This window comes from Pongo pygmaeus, chromosome 22 (assembly GCF_028885625.2).
Source record: "Pongo pygmaeus isolate AG05252 chromosome 22, NHGRI_mPonPyg2-v2.0_pri, whole genome shotgun sequence".
NCBI classification, from domain to species: Eukaryota; Metazoa; Chordata; class Mammalia; order Primates; family Hominidae; genus Pongo; species Pongo pygmaeus.
Window position 1 is genome coordinate 22,844,952 of NC_072395.2, and position 24,847 is coordinate 22,869,798.

The 24,847-nt window shown below is 37.5% G+C and overlaps 1 non-coding gene and 1 pseudogene across 1 annotated transcript; both read left to right on the plus strand.

Annotated features, from left to right (window-relative positions):
• The first annotated feature begins 2,171 nt into the window (after window positions 1-2,171).
• Window positions 2,172-24,204, plus strand: LOC129027851 (putative ankyrin repeat domain-containing protein 30B-like; annotated as a pseudogene).
• On the plus strand, window positions 19,974-20,080 carry LOC129023745 (U6 spliceosomal RNA). Its single transcript, XR_008496894.2, has one exon. It is a non-coding gene; the product is annotated as a U6 spliceosomal RNA (small nuclear RNA).
• Window positions 24,205-24,847: the final 643 nt, after the last annotated feature.

The window sequence follows — 24,847 nt, forward strand, 5'->3', positions numbered from 1 at the left end:
GGTGGGAATGTAAAATGGTGTAGCTTCTGTGGACAACAGTTAGGTGGCTCCTCAAAAGTTAAACATAGAACAGTAGATCACTATGTGATCCAGCAATTCTATGCCTATATACATGCCAAAAGTAATTGCAAATAGATACTCCAACAGATATTCACCACATGTTCACAGTACCATGATTTACAGTAACCAAAAGCAGGAAGCAACGCAAATGTTCATCAATAAATGAATGAATAAACAAAATACACAATATTCACATAATGGAAACTTATTCAGTCTTATTAAGGAATGAAATTCTAATATACACAACAGAATTTCAATAACTACAACATACGTAAACTTTGAAAACATTATGCTTAGTGAAATAAGCCAGATGCAAAAGGATAAATCTTGCTTGAAGTACTTAGAATGAGCAAATCATAGAGACAGAAAGAATAATCATTACCAGGGACTAGTGTGGGTGAGAAGTTATTGTTTAATGGGTACAGAGTTTCTATATGGGATGATTAAAGAGTTCTGGAAATGGACGGTGGTAAAGATTGTGCAATTTGGTGAATGTAATGCCCTGTGAACTGTTCATTTAAAATTCATTAAAGTGATAAATTTTACAGTATGTGCATTTTACCACAATTTAAAAAAGAAATTTAAAAGAAAAAATATGTATTCCCAATTGCACTGTATTTTTGGTTATTAAGCATAAAATTTAAACTTTATTAAACTTATTAGAAAAAGGGAATTGGAAATGTGATATAATGCAGTAATTCACAAAAATGTGTACAGTAAATGCACTCAAGAGCAGTTTTTCTGATGCTTGATGAACTCCTATCAGTTGTGAATTAAAACTGATTAATATCCCTCATGGAAACAGATCCATAAGGTCTGGCATTGTCTTTTTCTACTAGAGAGAAACCTGGAAGTTATCACATAATCGCATAGCGTCTAGGATCAAATCAACTAATACATAGCCAAGTCAAAAGAAAATGAAGTAATCTTTGGGTTGGCCTTTTAGATGATAGCTTTTAATAATGTAATATTACACTAAAAATACATGTCTTATGTCAGAGTTTTAAATACTTTTCCTTAGCAGTCCCCTATCACAAATATGTCCTCTGTGAGTGCTAATCCATAACTAACTCAGTTCCTTATTTTCATGTCAATAATCTCCAAGTGTTATTCTTTTTTTTTTTTTTTTTTTTTTTTGTGAGACAGAGTTTGGCTCTGTCTCTCAGGCTGGAGTACAGTGGTACGATCTCGGCTCACTGCAGGCGCCGCCTCCGGGTTCACGCCATTCTCCTGCCTCAGCCTCCAGAGTAGCTGGGACTACAAGCGCCCCCCACCACGCCCGGCTATTTTTTTGTATATTTTAGTAGAGACGGGGTTTTACCGTGTTAGCCAGGATGGACTCGGTCTCCTGACCGCGTGATCCGCCCGCCTCAGCCTCCCAAAGTGCTGGGATTACAGGCATGAGCCACTGGCTTGGCCTCCAAGTGTTATTCTTAATCAAAAAAACAAAAAGTTTATCTTACTATATTTGACCCTGAATATCTATGTAGCTTCAGAAAGAGGAGTTATACACATAGTTGAAGCCTTCCCTCCACCAGGTTCTAATATGTAAGATTCATGGCCTTCTGAAAACACTCCCTTACCAATGTGAAGCTGGAACCATAGAACAGGTGGAGGACTTAGTAGGTATTGGCTCAACATTTAAAGTACAATCTTTTTCCTTAACAGGTATTTTCGTACCTTATAAACACATGTATGGCCTTGGATGTCCAATTAAATCCCAAGAAAAAAGGACAGATTCTTGATGAAACTATGCAAATAATGAGACAGCAAGTAAAAAGGGCTCCGAGGCAGAAACTCCGACCAGCTTGCACACTGACAGGAGTGCACCCTGAGGTGGAGCCTCAGGAAATTTGCAGCGGGGAGGAGCCTGGCCTCTTCTGTTCCAGGGCGGAGGCTGGGATTCAATCTATGAGGCAGGAAGCTGGGAAGCAGGACTCACTTTACTGACAGTCTCTGTTTCCCCCTTTTTCCCTTTTGCCAATAAATTCCATTTTTCTCACCCTTCAAAGTGTCTGTGAGCCTAATATTTCATGGCTGTGTGAGAAGAACGCAGCTTTTAGCTGAACTAAGGAGAAAGTCCTACAATAATAATATGTTGTCCTACAAGCATGGAGAGTAAGTGCAAATATATTGTTCTGAATTCTCAGAGAAAAATAGAAATTAGACAGCGTTTGAATGATGTATTTCACTTACAAGGTGTAGTATATAAAATTGAGGATCAGAGATGGAAACAGAAACTGTGTAATTAATACTCCTTCTACTGGATGTTGAATCAGTTTTTTGCTTTGATAAAATTATCTATCAATGAGGCAAAAAGATAAATCCTTAAAACAATGAGATTTAAAAGTAAGTTGTTATGCTCAGTACTTTATGGGAGAACATTCAAGTAAGTGTCAGAGGAAAACAAAAATCATCTAGAGACTCAACTAAATGGCTGCTTAATTTATATAGTAAACAATAATATAAAAATGGAGAAGAATAAAATTCTGCATTAGGTTCAATACTATCTCATAAAGACTTGACCAATGTTTCACCTGGGGGAATATACCTCTCCAATTTCCTATTACAGTCTCTAATCTATGAGTTAAATGTCTACAGTTCCTAAACCATTCACCTCCTTTTTTTTTTTTTTTTTTTTTTGGTGAGACAGAGTATCCCTGTGTCACCAGGCTGGAGTGCAGTGGTGCGATCTTGGCTCACTACAACCTCTGCCTCCTGGGTTCAAGTGATTCTCCTGCCTCAGCCTCCTGAATAGATGAGACTACAGGCATGCACCATGATGCCCACATAGTTTTTGTATTTTTAGTAGAGATGGCGTTCCTCGATGTTGGCCATGATGGTCTCCATCTCTTGACTTCCTGATCTGCCCACCTCAGGCTCCCAAAGTGCTGAGATTACAGGCGTGGGCCACCAGACCCCACCACCATTCATCTTAATATGTAAGATTATGTAAAATGAACTGAGAAGGCTGAGCCCTTTAGAATTGTCCTCATGCAACTCACGCAGATGTGTGCAACTAATGAAGAAATATGGGGCACACCAAAGAAGCCCAATTTATTTTAGCCTCACTCATTTTATAAGGCAAAAATTGCCACAGTTTTTCTAGACGTCACCTAGGAAATCTAAAAAATACTTATTTTTCCCTAAAAATCAGAAAACATTTACTTTTTGGAATTTAAGATATAATTTCAGATGGGCAAAAATTAAGTGTTATCAGAGGAGATTTGGTCACTGTGATAAAGATAGGAATACAGGTGCAGAGAAGAAAATGGTGGCAATAATCCCAATAACAATACAATATTCTAAAAGAAGCATAGAAAAAGATATCATAATTGTTAGAAAATGTATCCCTTTCATAATTAATTATGCTGTACAAATGTTTTTTCTTATTTTACTTTCTAGCTTCATTGAAGTATGATTGATAAATGCAAACTGTACATATTTAAGTTATATAATATGATGTGATGTGTGTATACATTGTGAAGTAATAGCCACAGTCAATTAACATTTTCATCAACTTACAAAGTTACACTTTGTGTGTGTCTATGTGTGCTTGTAAGGAAATACGTAAGACCTACACTGTTAGCAAATTTCAAGTATACAACACATTCTTATCAGCTATAGCTACTATGCTATATATGTTAGGTATCCAGAATTTATTCATCTGTTAACTAAAAGCATCTCCCCATTTTTCCTACCTTCTAATCCCTAACATCTAATGAGTTTAAATTTCTTAGATTTCACAGATAAGTGAGATTATGCAGTATATTTGTCTTTCTGTGTCTCACTTATTTTACTTAGCATTATGTTCTCTCAGTCCATCAATGCTATCACAAATTTTAGGATTTCCTTCTTTTCTAAGGATGAATAATATTCCATTGTATGTATATGCCACATTTTCTTTATCCACTAATCTGTAATAAAGGCTATTATTCAAAATACAGAAGAAATGCTTCAAATTTCATAAGAAAGCAAACAATTCAGTTAAAAATGGGGAAACAATATAAATGGATAAATCACCAAAGGAAATATAAAAATGGCAAATAAGTATTTGAAAATATATTCAACAGCATACAACTTTAGGGGGATAAAGCAATTCTATATATTGAAATTTCCTTTAACAAAGAAAGCAAATAGAAAACTTTCTCAGAAAAACAAAATTTAACTGATTGTCAGCTGACCTGTCTTGCAGGAAATACTAAAGGAAGTTCTTCAAGGGGAGAGAAAATGATGCAAGTGAGAAATTCAGATACACAATAAAGAAATAAATGAAAAAGAATAAATTAAAGTTAAAAATTTTTTATTCTTATTGATCCATAAGATAACTGTTTAGTAACAAAAAATGGGTAATTATAGAATGTGGATGGATGAAATGAACAATAGCAATTTCATAAGGTACAGGAGGTACAATCTGGTAGTATTTTTATGAGATACCTACACTACATGTAAGTGACAATTTTATTTGAAGATAGACCTAAAATGTATATAATCAATTCTAATTAATTTAAAGGTAGACTTAAAATGCATATAATCAATTCTAAGAAAACCACCGCAAGTTTTTAAAAGAAGTGATGAGATCACATCTCATGAGGTGATGAGATACACCAAGAGCTGAGACAAAAACGCAATCATAGAAGATGCTCAATTGAAATAAGAGGAGGGCAGGCCAGGCACGGTGGCGCATGCCAGTAATCCCAGCACTTTGGGATGCCAAGTTGGGTGGACCACCTGAGGCCAGCCTGAACAACATGATGAAACACCATCTCTATTAAAAATACAAAAGTTAGCCGGGTGTAGTGGCACACATCTGTAATCCCAGCTACTCTGGGCTGAGCTGGGAGGATCACTTTAACCTGGGATGTGGAGGTTGCAGTGTGCCAAGACCACCACTGCACTCCAGCCTGGGAGACAGAGTGTGGCTCTATCTCAAAATAAAATAAAATAAAATAAAAATAAATGAATATAATTAATGTTTATATTCTACTTCAACAAAAGTAGAATACACATTCTTCTCTAGTTTGTACAAGACACACTGCATTATGGGCCATAAACATCTTAAAATTTTTCAAAGAATAAAGTTCATACAAAGTACACACTCAGACCACAATAAAATTAAAGTAGAAATAAATAGCAGGAAGAACTGAAAAATTTTTCAAATATTTGAAGACTTAACAAAACATCTAAATGCATCCCAAAAAAAGACTAAAGAGTAATTAAAATATTTGGAATTAAATTAAAATGAAATCACAACTTATTAAAATATATGAGATACAGTAGAACTAGTACCTAAATTTATAGCATTACATGCATATTATTATGAAAAAAGAGATAAATTCAATAACCTACGCTTCTGCCTTAAGAAACTAGAAAAAGAAAATCTAAACTAAATAACAAGGGACAAAATATATAAAGTATAGCAGATATCAGTAAAATAGAAAACAGGAAAACAATAGAGAAAAATCAATGAAACAGAAAGCTGTTTCTTTGAAAAAATCCATAAACTTGCTAACATTTAGACAAACTAATAAAGAAAAAAGAGAGAATGTACAATTACAAATATTGGAAGTGAAAGAGGGGTATGGGTTATGGCTACTGATTTTGTGGACATTAAAAGGATAATATATTTACTATATTAAAAACTCTATCCTCACAAGTTCAATAACCTATATAAAATGGACAAATACCTTGAAAGACACAATATGCCAATACTCACAAAAGAAAAAATAGATAACATGAGTACTCTTATATCTATAAAAGGAATTGAATAAATAGTTAATAACCCTCCCCCCCCACCATGGTTCCAGGCCCAAATGGCTTTAGTGGTGAATTCTATCAAGCATTTAAAGGAGAAATTATACCAATTTTCCACAGACTTTTCAAGAAAATGGAATTAGAGAGAACACTTCCTAATTCATTTTATGAGGTAAATATTATCCTCTTACCAAATCCAATAGATATAACATGAAATAAAATCGATATATCAATATATCTCATGAACAAAGATTCAATAATCCTTCACAAAATACTAGACAATTGAATATAACTATGTATTTATTCTAGGTAAGACGGTATGCAAGACTGACTCAATATTAGAAAATTATCTGCAGAGTTTCCTAAATCAACAGGTTAAGGAAGAAAAATCATGTCACTGTATCAATTGATGTAGAAAAAGCTTATGGCAAAATCTATCAGCCATCTATAATTTGAGAAACTCTCAGAAAACTAGGAATTGAGGTGAATTATCTTAACTTGACAAAGAACATCTACAAAACCCCTAAAACTATCATACTTAATGATGAGAAATGGGATGCTTTTTCCCAAAAACCAGGAGCATATGTTTTTTGTTTTTTTTTATTTCACCACTTGCAAAAAGAAGCCATCACTTTGGAAGACAGATGGGCAGTTTCTTATGCCCATAGTTGCTATACTATATGTAAAAAAAAAAAAAAAAGTCTTACATATAATATAGCAATTGTGGTTCTTTTGTTTGTTTTGGGATAGAGTCTCACTCTGTCACCCAGGCTGGTGTGCAGTGGTGCAATAGAAGGATACTGCAACCTCCACCTCCTGGGTTCAAACAACTCTCCTGTCTCAGCCTCCAGAGTAGCTGGGACTACAGGCACCTACCACCATGCCTGGCTAATTTTTTTTGTTTGTTTGTTTTTTGTATTTTACTAGAGGCAGTATAACCTGTTGATTTGGGAAATTTTACCATGTGGCCCAGGCTGGTGTCCAACTCCTGAGCTCAGGCAATGCAACCGCCTTGGCCTCCCAAAGTGCTAGGATTACAGGCGTGAGCCACCGCGCCTGGCTGCAAATGTGTTTTTAGGTGTTTATCCACCTTATTTGAAAACTATGTCCACAACAAAACTGGCACATGAATATATATATAGCAGCTTTGTTTATAATTCCTGAAACTGGAAGAAACCAAGAGGTCTCATAATTGATGAATGGAAAAAAAAAAAAAAAACCACTGTGATACATCATATAAGGGAATATTACTTCCTAAAAAAGTAAATGCTCTAGCAAAAGATTCAGTGAGGAGGTTTAATAGGTGAAGCACGTGGGCATTATTTGGACCAGTCAAAGTATTCTGTATGATACCACAACTGTGGAATCATGATAGTATGCATTTGCATTTTTTTTGTTTGTTTGTCTGTTTTTTGAGACGGAGTCTGCTCTGTCGCCCAGGCTGGAGTGCAGTGGCATGATCTCAGCTCACTGCAAGCTCCGCAACCCGTATTCACGCCATTCTCACGCCTCAGCCTCCCGAGTAGCTGGGACTACAGGTGCCTGCCACCATCCCTGGCTAATTTTGTTTTTGTATTTTTAGTAGAGACGGGGTTTCACCGTGTAGCAAGGATGGTCTCCATCTCCTGACCTCGTGATCTGCCCTCCTCGGCCTCCCAAAGTGCTGGGATTACACGCGTGGGCCACTGCACTCGGCCTGCATTTGTTGAAAAACAAAGAATCTCACAGCACAAAGAGTGTCACTTAATATATGCAAATTTTAAAACAACAACAACAACAAAGTAGGTGTTCTGGGGATCCTGGGATGGAATGCAGAATGTGATAAAAAATCTAAGGTACTACAAATGTATAAAGCCACTTCACTCTAGGGAGTGGGAAAAATGTGCTGACATAAGTATCTTAGAAAATTGATGGGCCTCCCGTGGTGGTTCACACCTGTAATCCAAGCATTTTGGGAGGCCAAGGTGGGCGGATCACCTGAGGCTGGGAGTTTGAGACCAGCTTGGCCAAAATGGTGAAACCCTGTCTCTACTAAAAAGACAAAAATTAACTGGGCGTGATGGCAGGTGCCTGTAATCCCAGCTACTCAGGAGGCTGAGGCAGGAGAATCGCTTGAACCTGGGAGTTAGATGTTGCAGTGAGCCGAGATCACACCACTGCACTCCAGCCTCAGCCTGGGCAAGAAGAGCAAAACTCCATCTTAAAAAAAAAAAAAAGAAAAAGAAAAAGAAACAAAGAAAATGCATGAAGACTTAAAGGAAGAGAAACTGCAAACAACTCATGTGATCGGGTTGGTATAGCTGTTTCCTACAGGAAATGGGATAGCGATTCTGATATTGATAGAGAATAAATGTATATTGGAACTAGACAGTTAAGCAAACAGATGACAAATGACAGGAGCCTAGTTTCTCACTATTAAAGTGGGAGGTTACATGTAGGCAAGGAAAGAAGGCTGGAATGATCATGTGATAAAAGAATTGAGTCGTAGACATCAGTATTAACTAACACTTACACACATTACATTTAGAAATATTTATAGTTATGTGTATACACAGCTTTGTATACACACATCTATTTCTTTGCTCTGTAAGCTAAGACGGTCTAGAACCAATGATATCCCAGCAGAAATGAGCATATCTAAGAGTCAAGTCTTCAATTCTTGGGTTTTTGTTCATGACCCGGGATCCAGGAGTTGGGCCCTGGGGCTGGGCATTGTGTAGCCTCCGGGGTGGTGCTGAGCATCCATTCCCACCCTTCTGCAGATGGGGACCCATCCCTTGACTTGGGCCCCCTGGAGGCAAGAACATGGTCACCCACTTTAATCGCATGATCCTTATCACATAATCAGAGGGCGCTGTGGGTTTTAACTCTTCAAGCTTGATGTGAAAAGAATTCGACATAGATATGATATAGTGACTAAAAGTCTTTTATTTATTTATTCTGAGAGAGAGTCTCTGTTGCCCAGGCTTAGAGTGCAGAAGCACAAACAATCAAACAATAACCAAAATCCAGAAGACTGAAAAGGTGAAATGCTGTCAAGGATGAGGAGCAACAGGACCTCTCATTCCTTGTTTGTGGCACAATCAGTTTACTGTACCCACGAACTCCCGGGCCCAAGTGATCCTGCCACAATCAGTCTCCCAAGTAGCTAGGGCCGCAGGCATGCACCACCATGCCTGGCTGATTGGTTTTATTTTTATAGAGATGAAGTTTCCCTGTGTTGTCTAAGCTGGTCTCAAACTCCTGGGATCAAGTGATCCTCCTATCTCAGTCTCCCAAAGTGCTGTAAGTACAGGCATGAGGTCCTGCACCCAGCCTGGAAGTCTTTATAGATAAGTTCAATTTAACTGTTTCTCCATCTGCTCTACTCAGCCGAGTTTCCCTCTCAGTCCAAGGGTGAGAACTGCAGCTGAGCCCCATCCAGGATGGCTGCAGATTACCTAGCGCCACTGCCATACTCCAGATGCTGGTCAACGAGGAAGAGATCCCGAGGCCTGGCAGCGGGCACTCTCAGCAACCTTGAAGCCCTCTAAACGGGACCCGCCATCCGTGCCTGTCAGAACTGTAGCCGCTACCTGCACTTGGCGCACAGGCAAATACGGCCAAGCAACCCCAAACTCCCCTCTTCCCCTCTGGGCCCAGGCAGCGCTGAACCTGCTGCTCAGCCCCATCCTGGCGACTGCACAGTGCCCAGAGCCTGCAAACCAGCGCTCAGCGCGAGCCAAGGAAGAGCAGGGCCTAGAGTGGGAGGGCGTGTGCCACACGGCGACCCTCAGGCCGTCGGGCCCAGCTCTGGAGCCTCTACCCCACGTGGGCTCAGCTGCAGCTGGCATTTGAAGGTGGCAGCAGCTGTGGCAACCCCAGAACCTGTCCGCGCCACCAGCAGGCGAACCCCAGGGTTGGACACCGCCACTGCGCCTAAGTCAGGCAGTGGGACCTCAGTTGCAGGATAGTGGGAACCTGCCGCAAAGCCTCATTGCCACAGCTGTACTGGGCCCAGTGGTCGCAAGTCTGCGCTGCCAGCGCGAGCCGAGGAAGAGCAGAGCCCGGGGTGGAAGGGCGATGTACTCGGCGATGCTCAGCAGTCTGGGCCCAGCCCTGTAGCCTCTACCATGGGCTTAGCTGCAGCTGCCACCTGAACATGGCACGTGGCAGGAGAAGCTGCAACCCCGATCCTGCCAGCGCCACCAGCAGCGCGGATACTTGGGCCAGAAGCCTCCAGGGCGCCTAAGTCAGGGGTTGGGGCCCTGGCTGCAGGAGGGCGGGAACTGATACTCAGAGCCACTGTGGAGGCTGAACGATGCCCAGTGCCGGGGCCCAGCTCCTGGATCTCAGGTTGAGGTGGGCCCAGGGGCGGCTCTGTCAAGCAGGCCGTGTGGCAGGGAGCCCCCCACGTTCCGCTCCAGGGAGCCCCGCCAGCCTGACTGCGCCTCAGTGGCAGTTGCCACCTGCACGTGGTGCTGGGCGAAGTGCAGCCAGCGCGGTTTCCCGCCTCGCATGTCTCCCCGGTCTGCTGAGTTGCGCATACGCTGTTGCCTAAAGGTACTGCTCAGCTGCCTAAAGGTTCTGCTCAGCTGCCTAAAGGTTCTGCTCAGCTGCCTAAAGGTTCTGCTCAGCTGCCTAACGGTTTTGCGCAGCCATTTTCTCCCGGGAGAGGCTGGAGTGTCCAAAAGCTTGGCCCGACTGAGATTTCTACTGGTGTCAGGGCGGGTGCGGGGACTGAAGAAGGGAGAGGGTGAGCGGCGGGGACTGGGGAAGGGCGAGCAGCGGGAGGCGCGGGCTCTCTCTAGCAGTTGGCCGCAGCCACGGAGAGGCTCTCTGCCGCCGCTGTCAAGGGCGAGATGGGCCGGAGCGCCGCAGCCCCTTCAGTCAGCTGGTCTACACCAACAACGACTCTTACGTGATTCACCATGGGGATCTCAGGAGAATCCACAAAGCTGCCTCTTGGGGCCAAGCCTGGAAGCTGGAGAGGATGATGAAGAAGACGACAATGGACCTGAACATAAGAGATGGGAAGAAGAGGTACCAGGCCCTGCCTGAGCCTGGACTAAAGGAGGAGGAGGCGGCTGTGGGAGGATCGCCCCTTCAGAGTGGGGGCTGGGGGTCCTGGGGACAAGGGGAGCAGGTGGAGGAGTGGCGGGCAGCTTGGCGGCCGTCCTGGGCCCCGAGGTCTTGGCCTTCTTCCCGGGCAGGCCCCCGAGGCCTTGGATGGGGGCGCCCTGCAGGGTGGAGGGCCCAGGCCGCCTTAAAATCAACCCCAAACTTTAGCTGCTTTCTCCTTCACTCCCACTTCCTCTCACAGAGCACTGTGTAGAGAATTTTAAAGTGATTTAACTTACAAAATTAAGTACATACAGGGTTTTACTTTTAATATACATGTTTTAAAAGATAATGTTAGATACATTATGAAACGGTGCATAATGAAATAATTTCCATAATATATTAACTTCTTGGCTAAAAATTTTTTGGATAAAGTCCAGTATCCATTTCAATATCAATGAATGTCTATGCAAATGTATTCTTTGCTGAGGGACCTTAGAAGGTAACTTTGAGGTAGGAAGATGGTTTATGTTTTCGAATTTAAGAAGACTCATTTTTCTCAAGATGCAAACTCTTTATCAGTTTTACATAAACCAAATAAAGTTATCAACGTTTTAACATTTTTAAAATTACACACGCTTTTACTATTGTGATGACATTTAAAAAATTTTGTAACGGAGTAGAAAAGTCTTGCCCTTCTAGATTTCAAAATGTGCTATTAATTTGCACAAAATGGGCCACGGCCAGGCGCGATGGATCATGCCTGTAATCCCAGCACTTTGGGAAGCCGAGGTGGGTGGATCACGAGGTCAGGAGATAGAGACCATCCTGGCTAACACAGTCCCTACTAAAAATACAAAAAATTAGCCGGGTGTGGTGGTGGGCACCTGTAGTCCCAGCTACTAGGGAGGCTGAGGCAGGAGAATGGTGTCAACCCGGGAGGCGGAACTTGGAGTGAGCCGAGATTGCACCACTGCACTCCAGCCTGGGTGACAGAGCGAGACTCTGTCTCAAAATAATAATAAATAAATAAATAAATAAATAAATAAATAAATAAATAAAATAAAATTTGAAAAAAAAAAAAAAAAAAAAAGGGGCCAGGCGTGGTGGCTCGTGCCTGTAGTCCCAGCACTTCGAGCGGCCGAGGCGGGTGGATCACCTGAGGTCAGGTGTTCAAGACTAGCCTGGCCAATATGGTGAAACCCTGACTCTACAAAAATACAAAAATTAGCCAGGCACGATGTCGGGAGCCTGTAATCCCATCTACTGAGGACGCTGAGGAGGGAGAATCTCTTGAAACTGGGAGGCGGAGGTTGCAGTGAGGTGAGATCCCATCACTGCACTCCAGCCTGGGCGACAGAGTGAGACTCTGTCTCAAAAATAAATAAATAAATCACAAATTCTTTGATAACAGCTGGAAAGGCAGGTAAATGAATACAACAGAATAAAAAATCCAGAAACACCCAAATATCTAAGAATTTAGAACTTGATAATGCTCACACTTTATACTAGTAAGAAAAGAATTAGTTTCATAAGTGAAATGCCTGCTTTTTGGAGAAAACTAGATTTTTATACCACAAAGTAAATTTCTGATGGAATATAGATTAATTTTTTTAATATACAAAATGATTAAAGCACCAGAAGAAAACATAAATGCCTATATACACAGGTACATTTTTACATTGACAACACCTTTCTGAGAAGTTCAGAAGCAAGCAGTCTGAAGGATAATTAAGCAAAACAAAATTAAATTAACCTGTAATGAGAAAAAATAAAAGGCAGCATACTTGTAAAATATTTACTACACATGTATGTGCGTGTGTGTATACATATTAGATTTAAAAATCATCATTTTATAGATAATTCACTGAAATCAACAGAAACCCTCTAATTTAAAATTGAGCAATTTAAATTAGAGATCTAAATTGCAGATCTAAAAATAGTACTTTGCTTCTAATTTAAAATTGGGCAAAGTATTTTCTTAAGATCTGTAAGAGACCTATGCACACAGAAAACAATATTTAGTGTTCCTGGTTAGAGAAGGTATTTAAGTTAAAAGAGGAATCAAATACTGTTTTCTATCTACAAAGTTTGTGAGGATAAAGAGCAGTGATAATTATACTGCTGTTTAAAGTTTAAGTTGCAGATAACTTTTCAAATAGACAATTTGGTGGTAAGTACCATATTATTAAGAAGAATCCATATAATGGCTTTTATAAATACATTTCAGTGAATTTACAGCATGGGATAATATGTGACCACTGAAGGTAGAAATATGTAGAGAAGTAGGTGACATTTGAAAATGTATTTTGGTGTATCAAGTGAGGGTAAAGTTCAGTTTGATAACACATACACACAGACTACAGTCTTGCGTTATCTGAAATTGTGTATGAAATATGATAAAATTTGTTATTTGAGGGCATTTGTTTTAATATAAAACGTTTTCCCTTTTTATTATCTTTGATTTCCACATTGAGCATGTACAATCCTATTAGAAAATGTTTATTATTAATGAAATAATTTTGGGGAAGAGCAGAAATATAATTTTGCACCAATAAAAATAATTTCTCAGTTTCCATAGTTTAATTTTTTTTTGTGGATTAGTATATTCTGTGAACTTTTAGTATCTTCAAAAGACAATCTTTTTACCTGTGCTTGTTGCTTAACATATACATCTTATCAGGCACATATTTTTATTATATATAGATTTATTACATATATGTCAATAATTATAGATGAATTAGTGTGGTTTTATTATTAAGAAAATAGAAAATATAAGTGCTTTATTTATAGCAGTTTTTTTAAGGTGTTGAACTTCTCAACTGTATTTACCCCTTTAATCAATTTATCACATGTAAGCTGAATGCCTACTATGTAGAAGATACATTAACTCTCATGATGCTTTCATCCTTAAAAATTTCACATTTACCTGCTCAGCCTTGGCAAAGTGAGAGATTTAAAGTTGGAGTGCTAGGACTGAATCTCAATTGAAGATTTTCCTCTCATCTTTAAAACAAAAACGCTTCTGAAGTGAGAAACCAACCACGATTTTGGAAATTTATAACAGCTTTAAATAGTAATATTAATCATTGGAAATACCTAATTTACGTGCAGTCTATAAATTTAAATATGAATTTACATACATTCTGTAAATCTAAATATGGAATAAAATGAGCCATACCTAGTTGAATCCCAAGTTTTCTTTGGCTTGAAGTTTTAAAAATATTAAAGAAGTACTTTGTTTTAACAGTTTGTTTTTATTTCAACTCTCCTTTTGTGTAGCACTCTTAAAAGCTAAAATTTCTTTAAGTGTTAATCCTATGACTAGGGCTGCCATCACCCTGCTGTATATACCATATTCCACTTCATGGAAGGCATCGTGAATTTTGTGATGCCTCCTTATTTGTGTACCAATAAAAGATTGTTTAAATTTCTGCAAAATATACTTGTAATAAATAATGAATTATAAGTGGAATTTCAATGTCAGAGATGTTAAAATATGAGAAATAGAGTATCTTAGAATTATTAAAATACAGTTTTATCTCTAACCTTTAAAACATACCACAAAGAAGGCACAATTGTACCATTTTACTTAAGGTGTTTTCTTTGTTAAGTAGTAGAAATAATTACAATATCTAACAATTACTGAGCTGTTACATGTGCTAGGAATTCTTGGAAATACGTTGCACAGATTCTCATGAGGCATCACAGTGATGTCCTGTGAGATAACTGCTGTATTCGTCTTCATTTTATTGATGAGAAAATTGAGGCACAGAAAGGTTGAGTGATAGCTAGAAGGTGAAAGACTTTAAAGTAATATTCAAGCCCAAGTTGACCTGAATCCAAAGGCCAAGCTCTTTCTATTCAAATAGGTCACTCTTTCATTAATGTAGTGAGTAATAAGAGTGAATGAATGTTGTACTTTCTTCAGGAGAATATTAAATATTTGTTTTGAAGACAGAGAAAGAGCATGGTATTTAATGTTGGCAATTAAATAAATCATTATATGCTTTGAGGCAGTGGACTAAACTTCCCTAAAAAGTCCTCTCACTCTTGTAGGACTGCTCTACACTGGGCCTGTGCCAATGGCCATGCAGAAGTGGTAACACTTCTGGTAGATAGAAAGTGCCAGCTTGACGTCCTTGATGGCGAAAACAGGACACCTCTGATGAAGGTAAATGGTAGCCAGTTCTTTCAGTAGGAGATGGATTTGGTTTAAATACATAGAATAAAAATGAATTTATCTCATTGAAATATAACTAGTTTGTGAAACCTGTGGAATATTTATTTATATTTCCTATAATTTATAATTTACTTCTTGCTTTGATATTGACAGGCTCTGCAATGCCAGAGGGAGGCTTGTGAAAATATTCTCATAGATTCTGGTGCTGATCCAAATATTGTAGATGTGTATGGCAATACAGCTGTCCATTATGCTGTTTATACTGAGAATTTGTCAGTGGTGGCAAAATTGCTGTCCTGTGGTGCAGACGTCGACGTGAAGAACAAGGTAAACATTAACCAATGTTATTTTCAAAATATGTGAAATCCATTTGTTTTAACATTAACATATGTAAATTGTTTTATATTTGGAAGCTCAAACATTCCTATTTTTCTATGAAAATAGTTTGACAAAACTTAATTGTCTAGGATTTTGCTTTAAATATTAATATTTTTACAAGAACTATTAGTATGGCTTTTCTGTGCATTATGAGAAATATTTGAGTTTGTTAAAGGTAAAATTTTTCAAATATTCCTTCCCACTGAAGTTTGTTTTTCCTTCCAGTTAGTGTAAAACTACAGGAAAGTAAAATTTGCCTGCATAAATTGAGTCAACATGTAAAATTTAGGAGACATGCAGAAATCTGGTTTTCCTCTTAAAGGATTGAATCTGGTGTCTCTTGAGCCCATATGACTGTTTGGTATGCTATGAAGACATTCTAGCTTTACATAAAGCATATGTTTCCAGTTTGCTACTGTGCCAACCTAGTTACATCACTTATTCAACTTACCTCTTTTGCCTCTGTAAATATTTCAGTTATCAATTCTTCTCTCATAGTATGTTTTGGTAAAGATTTCAAGTTATTGAAGACAGTTTATAGGTGTTTATAATATATAGTTTATATTTTACATTAATTCATTAATAATGGGGTTATCATCTAGAATTTAGAATATTTTTTAAATGATGATTTTTCTTGATATAAACCATAAATAATCATCTTCTGTTAGAAGGCCTTTAAGCCTTTTTAGATTAATCATGGTTATATTTGAATAGGTTATGCATATTGCAGAAAATATTATATCTTTCTCCACAGAATTGTCCCTTAAAAGTCAAGTGATTTAGTGGCTTCTATTTTGCTAATCCCTATACATGAGTTAGAACTTTCATTAAGAAGCCATTTTATTCTTACTTCTGATATTTTGCCAAAAAACAGTATCAATTACAATAGAAACCAGAATAAAAATGGATTATTGCATTTTAAGAAGTAGATATGCATTAGGATCCTAGGAGTATCATTATAATTGAGAATAAATTTTATACTGAATTGCTTTTCTTTTTTTCTTTTTTTTTGAGATGGAGCCTCGCTCTGTCACCAGGCTGGAGTGCAGTGGCATGATCTTGGCTCACTGCAACCTCTGCCTCTCTGGTTCAAGTGATTCTCCTGCCTCAGCCTCCAGAGTAGCTGGGATGCAGGCATGTGCCACCATGCCCAGCTAAATTTTTTGTATTTTTAGCAGAGATGGGGTTTCACCATGTTGACCAGGATGGTCTCGATCTCCTGAACTTGGGATCTGCCCACCTTGACCTCTCAAAGTGCTGGGATTACAGGCATGAACCACCTCACCTGGCCTTTTATACGGAATTTCTAATAGCTGAGATAAAATCCTATTGTCTGGTAATAGGATAAACCTCATGGACCATTTAATACTAAGCAATCAAAGTTTATTTGAAGCCAATCTCTTTTAATTTAGAGCCACTTCCTTAGTGACCAATTTAGAGCAGGGGTGCCTGACATTGGCATCTGGAATGTTGGGATCATTGATAGAAGAGAATCAAGTGAGTTTGTATCACCCAGAGGAAACCTCCATTTTTGGGGGGAAGCTTTCAAAACTGCATCCCTGAAATTCTAATTTGTCAAATGTTAACATTTGCCACAAAAATATACTGTCAAATAAGGATTAGGTAAAGTTCAATTCATTTCTTGAATAATGAACATTTAATTCACAATTTTATAACATTTCTTGAACATAGATAATGGTGGAATCTGTTGGGGTACAGTGCTTCTGGTAAGGTAATTATTCTTTGGAATAGAGTTGAAGAAACACTGTTCTAGAGGTAATAATTTAGATTACTAATTTAGTAAAAAACAAATTATTTACTCCTATGTCTTAGGGTTTAAGGATATAGAGGTAAAAGATACAGTCCCTGCCCTCAAGAAGCTCTTGGTTTACATGGGAAACAATAAAATCATTACAATGTAATGATTTTTGGAGATAACCAGAGTTAATGTGGTGATGCAGAGGCTGAATGTTTACAAGAGAAGGTGCAGTGCATGGGAAAGCACAGAAAAGTGAGAAAGAAGGGATTGCTATTGATTTACTTTCTATTGTTTAAGTTCATAGGATATTATATAGGGTATTCAGTTCAGCTGAGAAATATGTAATTTCATGAATTACAAATTGTTTTTGCTGTTTTACAGGCTGGCCACACACCACTTTTACTGGCCATAAGGAAAAGAAGTGAGCAAACTGTGGGATTTTTACTGACAAAAAATGAAATGCAAATGCAGTTGATAAGTTTAAATGGTATAGTAGTTTTTTTAATTAAAAAACACTTGAGTAGTGTGCTAGAGTAATAACACTCAAGTCAGAAATACTAAATTAATAACACTTACTTAAAATTATTAGATTTTACAGAAAAATGCCAACACAAATTATCAGTTAGGAAGAAAAGCAATTATTTGGACTGGTCAACATAAAGAACAGTATATAGTAGGATTTTCTTCTTTTATTATATTGACTGATTCTTATTTGTAATGTGATGTTTTTGGTTGCATTATCTTCTATTAGCTAAAGTGGTTCTGTATTAGTTTTAAGAAGTATGAAGTTTTAGTTTACTTTATAATTCAATATTGAATGATTAACATCTTTATAGTATTTTTCTAACTTCTCTTTTTCATACACTTTTAAAAAATGCAATATTTGCTGGGCATGGTAGCTGTCGTCTGTTATCCCAGCACTTTGGGAGGCCAAGGTGGGTAGATCACTTGAGGCCAGGAGTTTGAGACCAGCCTAGCCAACATGGTAAAACCCCATCTCTGTGAAAAATATCAAAATTAGCCAAGCATGGTGGCACATGCCTGTAGTCCCAGCTACTCAGGACAATATTATTCCTAATATTGTTTTAAGTCTTCAGATTGCTCTCACTTGTCCGACTTCTAGCTAATTTGAAGTACAAAATATTATATCAGACTAAGGAGGAAATAGACAATTATTCACTTAAAACTTTGCCTCTTTTAGATTAATGAACAGAATATATTTTCTTGCCCCTCAGTGGGCTTTATGTTAGCCAATTCTACTATGCCATATCCCAGTGAGACATGAGTCTTTTTGCCCCCTCCTTTTAGCCTTGGTCATGATTTACAAGGATAAACACTTGAGCACTCAAGATACTTAACGTTTGTTAATACATGTAAACGGTTATTTCTACACTGACAGGCACATATTAAATTGGTTCTGTTCCTAATAATGAAGTTATCTCTTTGTTATTTTAGCACAGGCCTCATGCTTGCTGTATGTCATGGATCATTAGAGATAGTTGGCATGGTTCTTCAGCAAAATGTTGACATCTATGCTGAAGATACGTGTGGAATGACTGCAGAATGTTATGCTGTTGCTTGTGGATTTAATCTGTAAGTGATTACATTTAAAGGCTAGGTGAGATTTTATAGTTTGTTTAGGTAGTTTTTGAACGACAGTGAGTTAGTCCACTTCATCAGCCAGAAACTAGGCAAAAAGCTAGACTAGTTAGAAGGAGTAATGGCTCCAGGATTCCTTATTTTAGGGCTTTAGGGATGCTAATGTTGTCTACTTGATTTGAAGTATAACCCCTATGCATGGGACAAACATAATGTCACAATTTTTATCTTTCTAATTAGTTATTTGGGTCTCGGAATGTCCACTTGAAGCAGAAAACCTGACAGTGTCCCCTGGGGACTGTCTTCCCTACCTTCATTCTTGAATTTTTTTATAAGAATCTGAACCTAAGTCCAAGGAAGACTTTATTTTTGTACAAGTCAGAAGGATTGGGGGGGAAATGGCCACTCTCTTCATTTTGTTGTTTCCATGGATTCTGTTCCTGCATCGTTGCCATTGAAACTGCTCCTGCAGTCTGGTAATGATTGACCTTTGTGACCAGGATGCCCTTACTAACACAGATCCCTCAGTCTTCATGGTGTAGACTTCGAAGTTATTACATGTTCTTAAAGTTCACGTACATATTCTTAGCCGTTGTTTACAAAGTACCAGCACCCCACTCTGGCAGCTAGAACTTTTAGCTTTAGCCACACACATAGTGAGCAAATTGACCCTTCTCCTCACACACAATACCTGATGTGAAACCCACATCTTAGCCTGGACATGGCCTAGACGTTCATGGTAAGTTATACTTTGAGTGGCTTTTTTCTGTTTTCTCTAGCCAGTATTAGTTGTGGTAGTTTGAAACTGTAAGTCAGGTTGAAATAATGTTACAGGAAGAAATTCGAGATCCATTTTTTCTTCGTTACCAGATCTATATCCCTGGCCCTTTATATCCTGTGTAGCACAATTTTGTAGGTAGTGGAAGGTCTCATCTTATTCTTTAAAATCCCATGTCATCTTCCCCAAGTTGTAGTGGGTTCCAACTTGTGGTTCTCCCCTCAAGTGATTCTTTTTTCCTAAAAATAAAAATCTCCGATGCTACTTACATCTCTACCTCGAGTTTTTAAAATATTTTCAAATGCTGCATCACCATGAAGCCATTCAATAGACTTCACTAAATCTCAGGTAAGTTGGTTAGATTTAACAGAGCTAAGCTTCATCCATCACTGATCAGTCTTCACGTATAATAGTAAGGATTTGTGCTGGCTTCAGTGGTACATATAGTAAAATTGAAACAACGTTGAGAAGATCAGCATGTTCCCTGCACAAAGATGACATACAAATCTGTAAAGTGTTACATATTCCTTACAGTCCCCAAAAGGACATTTTACTACTTTCTAACTAGTTCCAAGGAAATGGTGTGAGTCAAAGCAAAATGGGTGACAACCAGTATTGCAATTGTGATTTTCATACAAAAAACTATTTATGTAAGGTGATCTATGAAATGAGATGTGGTAACACATAAGATCTTGTGTGCGATATTTTGTTAGTAGGGATCTCAGAAATGAGAAAATACCAACTTGCATCTTCTTCGTGGAACTTACAAAAAATAAAGGTAGGGTTTTGTCTTCCACAGCAGCTGGAAATGAACATAGTGACTAAGCATCATTCTAACAAAGATTTGTTGGTTCAGAGTTTAAGGAGGTAGATAAGGAATAGTAGTAGTCCAAGCCACATGCTGACATCTATTATTTTCTGTCCTTGGTGTGACTGATGAGCTCAGTAATAGAGTATAATTAGGTTATCTGATTTAATGATTTAATATATTTATAAATAAATTTCATTACAGAATATAAAATAGCTTAGATGCTCTGAATTACAAGCCACAAATAATAGAACATCTAATATCCAAAAGTAGGAATGAATAACAGAAAATTGCAATATTTGAATATTATAACCTATGAAGAAACACATTTGCTTTTTTGTTGTTGTTTTTGTTTTTTTTGTAATTTAATTTTTGTAGAGACATGGTCTCCCTATGTTGCCCAGGCTGGTCTTGAACTTCTGGACTCAAGCAATCTTCTTGTCTCAGCATCCCAAAGTGCTTGCATCACAAGCATGAGCCACTTCACCAGGCCAATATATTGAGTTATACTGGGACTTTTTAAATAGTTTCAGCAATAAGGTTCAAGAACAAATTTTTTTTTGCTTCACTTTTTATTTTAAGCATTTTTAAAATGTTATCTTGCTAAATCTTTGTAATAACCTAGTGAAATAAGGCCCCAAAATCCTCATTTTTAGAAGACATTGAGTCTAACAGAAGCAACTTGTTCAAGAAAAATACCTGTTGCTAGCCATTCTAGGACTTATTCTGAGTTAAGGACATTTTCCATATGTCAAGTTAATTCTAGTTAATTTACTGAGTTATACTGCCCTCACTTCATGAGTGTTTTATCTTTCTTACTTCTTTAATTAGAAGCTTAATAAGTTCATAGAGCTTACAAACTTAAAATCTATGGAAAAAGTAATGTTCTGATGTTAGCTCTAATATTGTCTGAAATACTCTAAGAACTTAATAAATTTGGTAAATGTTTTTTATATCAGTGTTAAAATAGTAATTTTATTTATTTCATTTTTATACATAGCATTCATCAACAACTTTTGGAATATACACAAAAGCTATCTAAAAATTCTCAAAATAGCAATCCAGGTAAGATCTCTGATAGTAAACTACTCTTGGTGGTGCTACCATAAGATTATAGGAGTGTTGATCACAAAAGAGCTATTAAAAAAGCAATGTGTAAGTAGCATGTGTTTACATATATAGCTATACGTAAGTGTTTGTGTATATACATAGCTTTGATTTAATTTTTTAGTTTATAATTCAGAATTCATTAAGAATTTAGTTGTAGCTGGTTTATAATCTCAAAAATATTATCTGAAGAAATGTTTGTTTAATTGTGGTTCCTAATATCCTATATAATACTTTTGTATAAATAAGTAAAACAATTTTTAAGTTTATATATTTTATGTTTCCTCAACTGTCATAACAATTTATGCTTGTTATAAAATGTATAATCCTTGGTGTGATTGATGAGCTCAGTAATAGGGGATTATCAGCTCATCAAATTTAATGAATTAATATATTTATAAATAAATTTTATTACAAACTATAAAATAGCTTAGATGCCTTGAATTACAAGCCACAAATAATAGAACATCTAATAATGAAAAGTAGGAATTAATAACAGAAAACTGCAACATTTGAATATTATAACCTATAAAGGAACACAGTTAAACTGTTAAATAAACAAATATTTATGTTGGTTTATTAAACATAAACAAATATATAAAATGTTTATTTGTTAAATAAACAAATAAATAATTTATTTGTTTGTTTCTTTATTGTAGAGACATGGTCTCCTTATGTTGCCCAGGCTGGTCTTGAACTTCTGGACTTTATTTAATTTTTACAATAAATGATTTGCATTTAGAAAATTAGAATTAATTACAGTTGAGTCTTGAGCAACATGAGAGTTAGGGTGCTGATACCCCATGCAGCTGAAAATCTGCTTTATAAGAAAATCTGTTTCTTTTCACTCCTCCAAAACTCTGCTAATGTTCTACTGTTGACCTGGAGCCTGGAAAAAGGTGAACGCATAAGCAGTCAATTAACCCATAGTTTCTATTTTATATGTACTATATACTGTATTCTTAGAATAAAGTGAGCTGGAGAAAAGAAACTGTTATAAAGAGGAAGAAATATATTCACTATTTATTAGATGAAAGTGAATTATTATACATAAAGGACTTCATTCTCATTGCCTTCATGTTGAGTAGGCTGATAAGGAGGAGGCAGAGGAGAGATTTGTCTTGGTATCTTGCAGTGGCAAAAGAAAAGAAAAATCTGTCTATTAGTGGGCTCCTAGAGTGAAAACCCTTATTCAAAGATCAACTGGGTGACATAGTGACTTGTGTCACTAAAAAAAGTAGCTATCTTTAGAATTTGGAACTCAATAATACTTTTCTTGCACCATAAATGAATGTCAATAAGAATTAACATAACTTAGCAAGGGTGCATCAATACCAATAGGAGATTATTTTTCAAAGATACCTACTGAGTGCAGAAGTCAGAAAAGCAATTCTTTATTGAGAAGCACAGGTTATGTTACATAGTCTTGTACCAACAAGGTCTCACTATTATCAACTTCATTCCCTCTACGTTGAAACCAAATAAGATATATTTACTTCATTAGAACAAGATGTGTTGTTCTATCTGCTGGATAATTAGTGTGTTAATAGTAATTTTGTTACAACAAGATACTCTGTTCCTACTAGCCAAAATATTATCATAATAAATATTCAACTAGCTCAACTCTAGGCTCAACAAATTATAATAAAAGTGGAAAAAATTTTCACAGTAACAAAAGTGCTACTGTGATACCTAAATGCGACATAATACATTGTACAATATGAACTGTATGAGCACATCTTTAATTTATTACATATTTATTAAAGGACTTCTTTAAGTTAGATTTTGCAAGTTGCAGGAGACCAAGATGGAATACACATTGTCTGGGTCTTTAAGGCGCTCATAATACATTAGAGCTGTCTCTGTTGAATTTCTGCATTTTCCCAACAGAATTTCCTAACTATGTTTTTTTTTATTTATTTATCCACTTGTCCACTTAACAAAAAACTGTTAGGTATCTTTAAGGTACCAAGCATCTTTCTTGTTATTATCATTGTCATTTTTCATTATTTACTACTTTATTAAGGAACTAAGCATTTTTCTTGTTATTATCATCTTTTTTATTATTTACTACTTTATTTAGTGCTTATTGTGTGCCAGAACCCCTTTGGGAGCTTATAATTATCACTTATTATGTCATTACCATATTCAGTATGTGTCAGACATTTTATATCCAACGTGAAGAATTAAAGCTTTAAAAAGTTTGGTAGTGTCCAGGAGCAGTGGCTCACTCCTGTAATCCTAGCACTTTGGAAGGCCAAGGCAGGCAGATTGCTTGAGCTCAGGAGTTTGGGAACACCCTGACTAACATGGTGAAATCCCATCTCTACTAAATACAAAAAATTAGCTGGGCCTGGGTGGTGTGCATATGTAATCCCAGCTACATGGGAGACTGAGGTGGGAGAATTTCATAAACTCAGGAGGCGGAGGTTGCAGTGATCTGCTGAGATCGTGCCACTGCACTCCAGCCTGGGCGACAGAGCGAGGCTCTTGTCTCAAAAAAAACAAAAAAAAAAGGAGAAAACAAATTTTGGTAGTATTTAAGGAAAGCAAGCTGAATGAGTAGAAGTTTTCCAGGTAAAGAGTCAGAAGGATGATATTTAGCAGAAGGAAAATTTAACCAGACTGTGTGTTTGGCAGAAGGAACATCTGAAGGAACACCTGACGAGGCTGCACCCTTGGCGGAAAGAACACCTGACATGGCTGAAAGCTTGGTGGAAAGAACACCTGATGAATAGGATACAGTCAATTCCTCTTCAAAGATTTTAGCCTGTAAACATCCTTTAAAATTCAAGAGGGGTAAGATTAAGTACAATGAGTTCTGAGTTCCTCATCAAAGAACAAATATGTCAGTATGTTCAGCTTCTCTGTTCTCTGTTCTCCGTTTTAAAGTTTAACTTCCTCGTTCGTTATGCCTCCTTGCCCCTAGTTTCATTAAACAACCCCCTTCTAGCCTCTAACACCTGCTTTGTCTTTAGTCATTCTTAATCACCTGCTCTGTCCTTAGTCATCCTTAGACACCTGCTCTGTAACTGTCTTTCCTGCTGAAACAACTCACCCTGCCACTCCAGCTCATACCCCTGCCCTCTTTGAAACAGCCAATCTGAATTAGCTTAGAGTGTGCAGTCCAACCCTATCCAATAGTGAAAAGACACAACAGTAGGGACTACCTGCGTTAGGAATAAGAACACTTTGCCGTCCCTTGTCAGGTGTGATCTTGCCATTGCTCCATCTGCAAGACCACTCTTCCATAGAAGTAAATTTGCCCTGCTGAAAAAACTTGTTGCTGGAGTGCTGACTGTTCTTTGCAGCACCAAAAATTTATTTTCCACAAATTTGGGGGCCCACCCAGCATTCCCATTCCCCTCTGGGGGAGGGTCC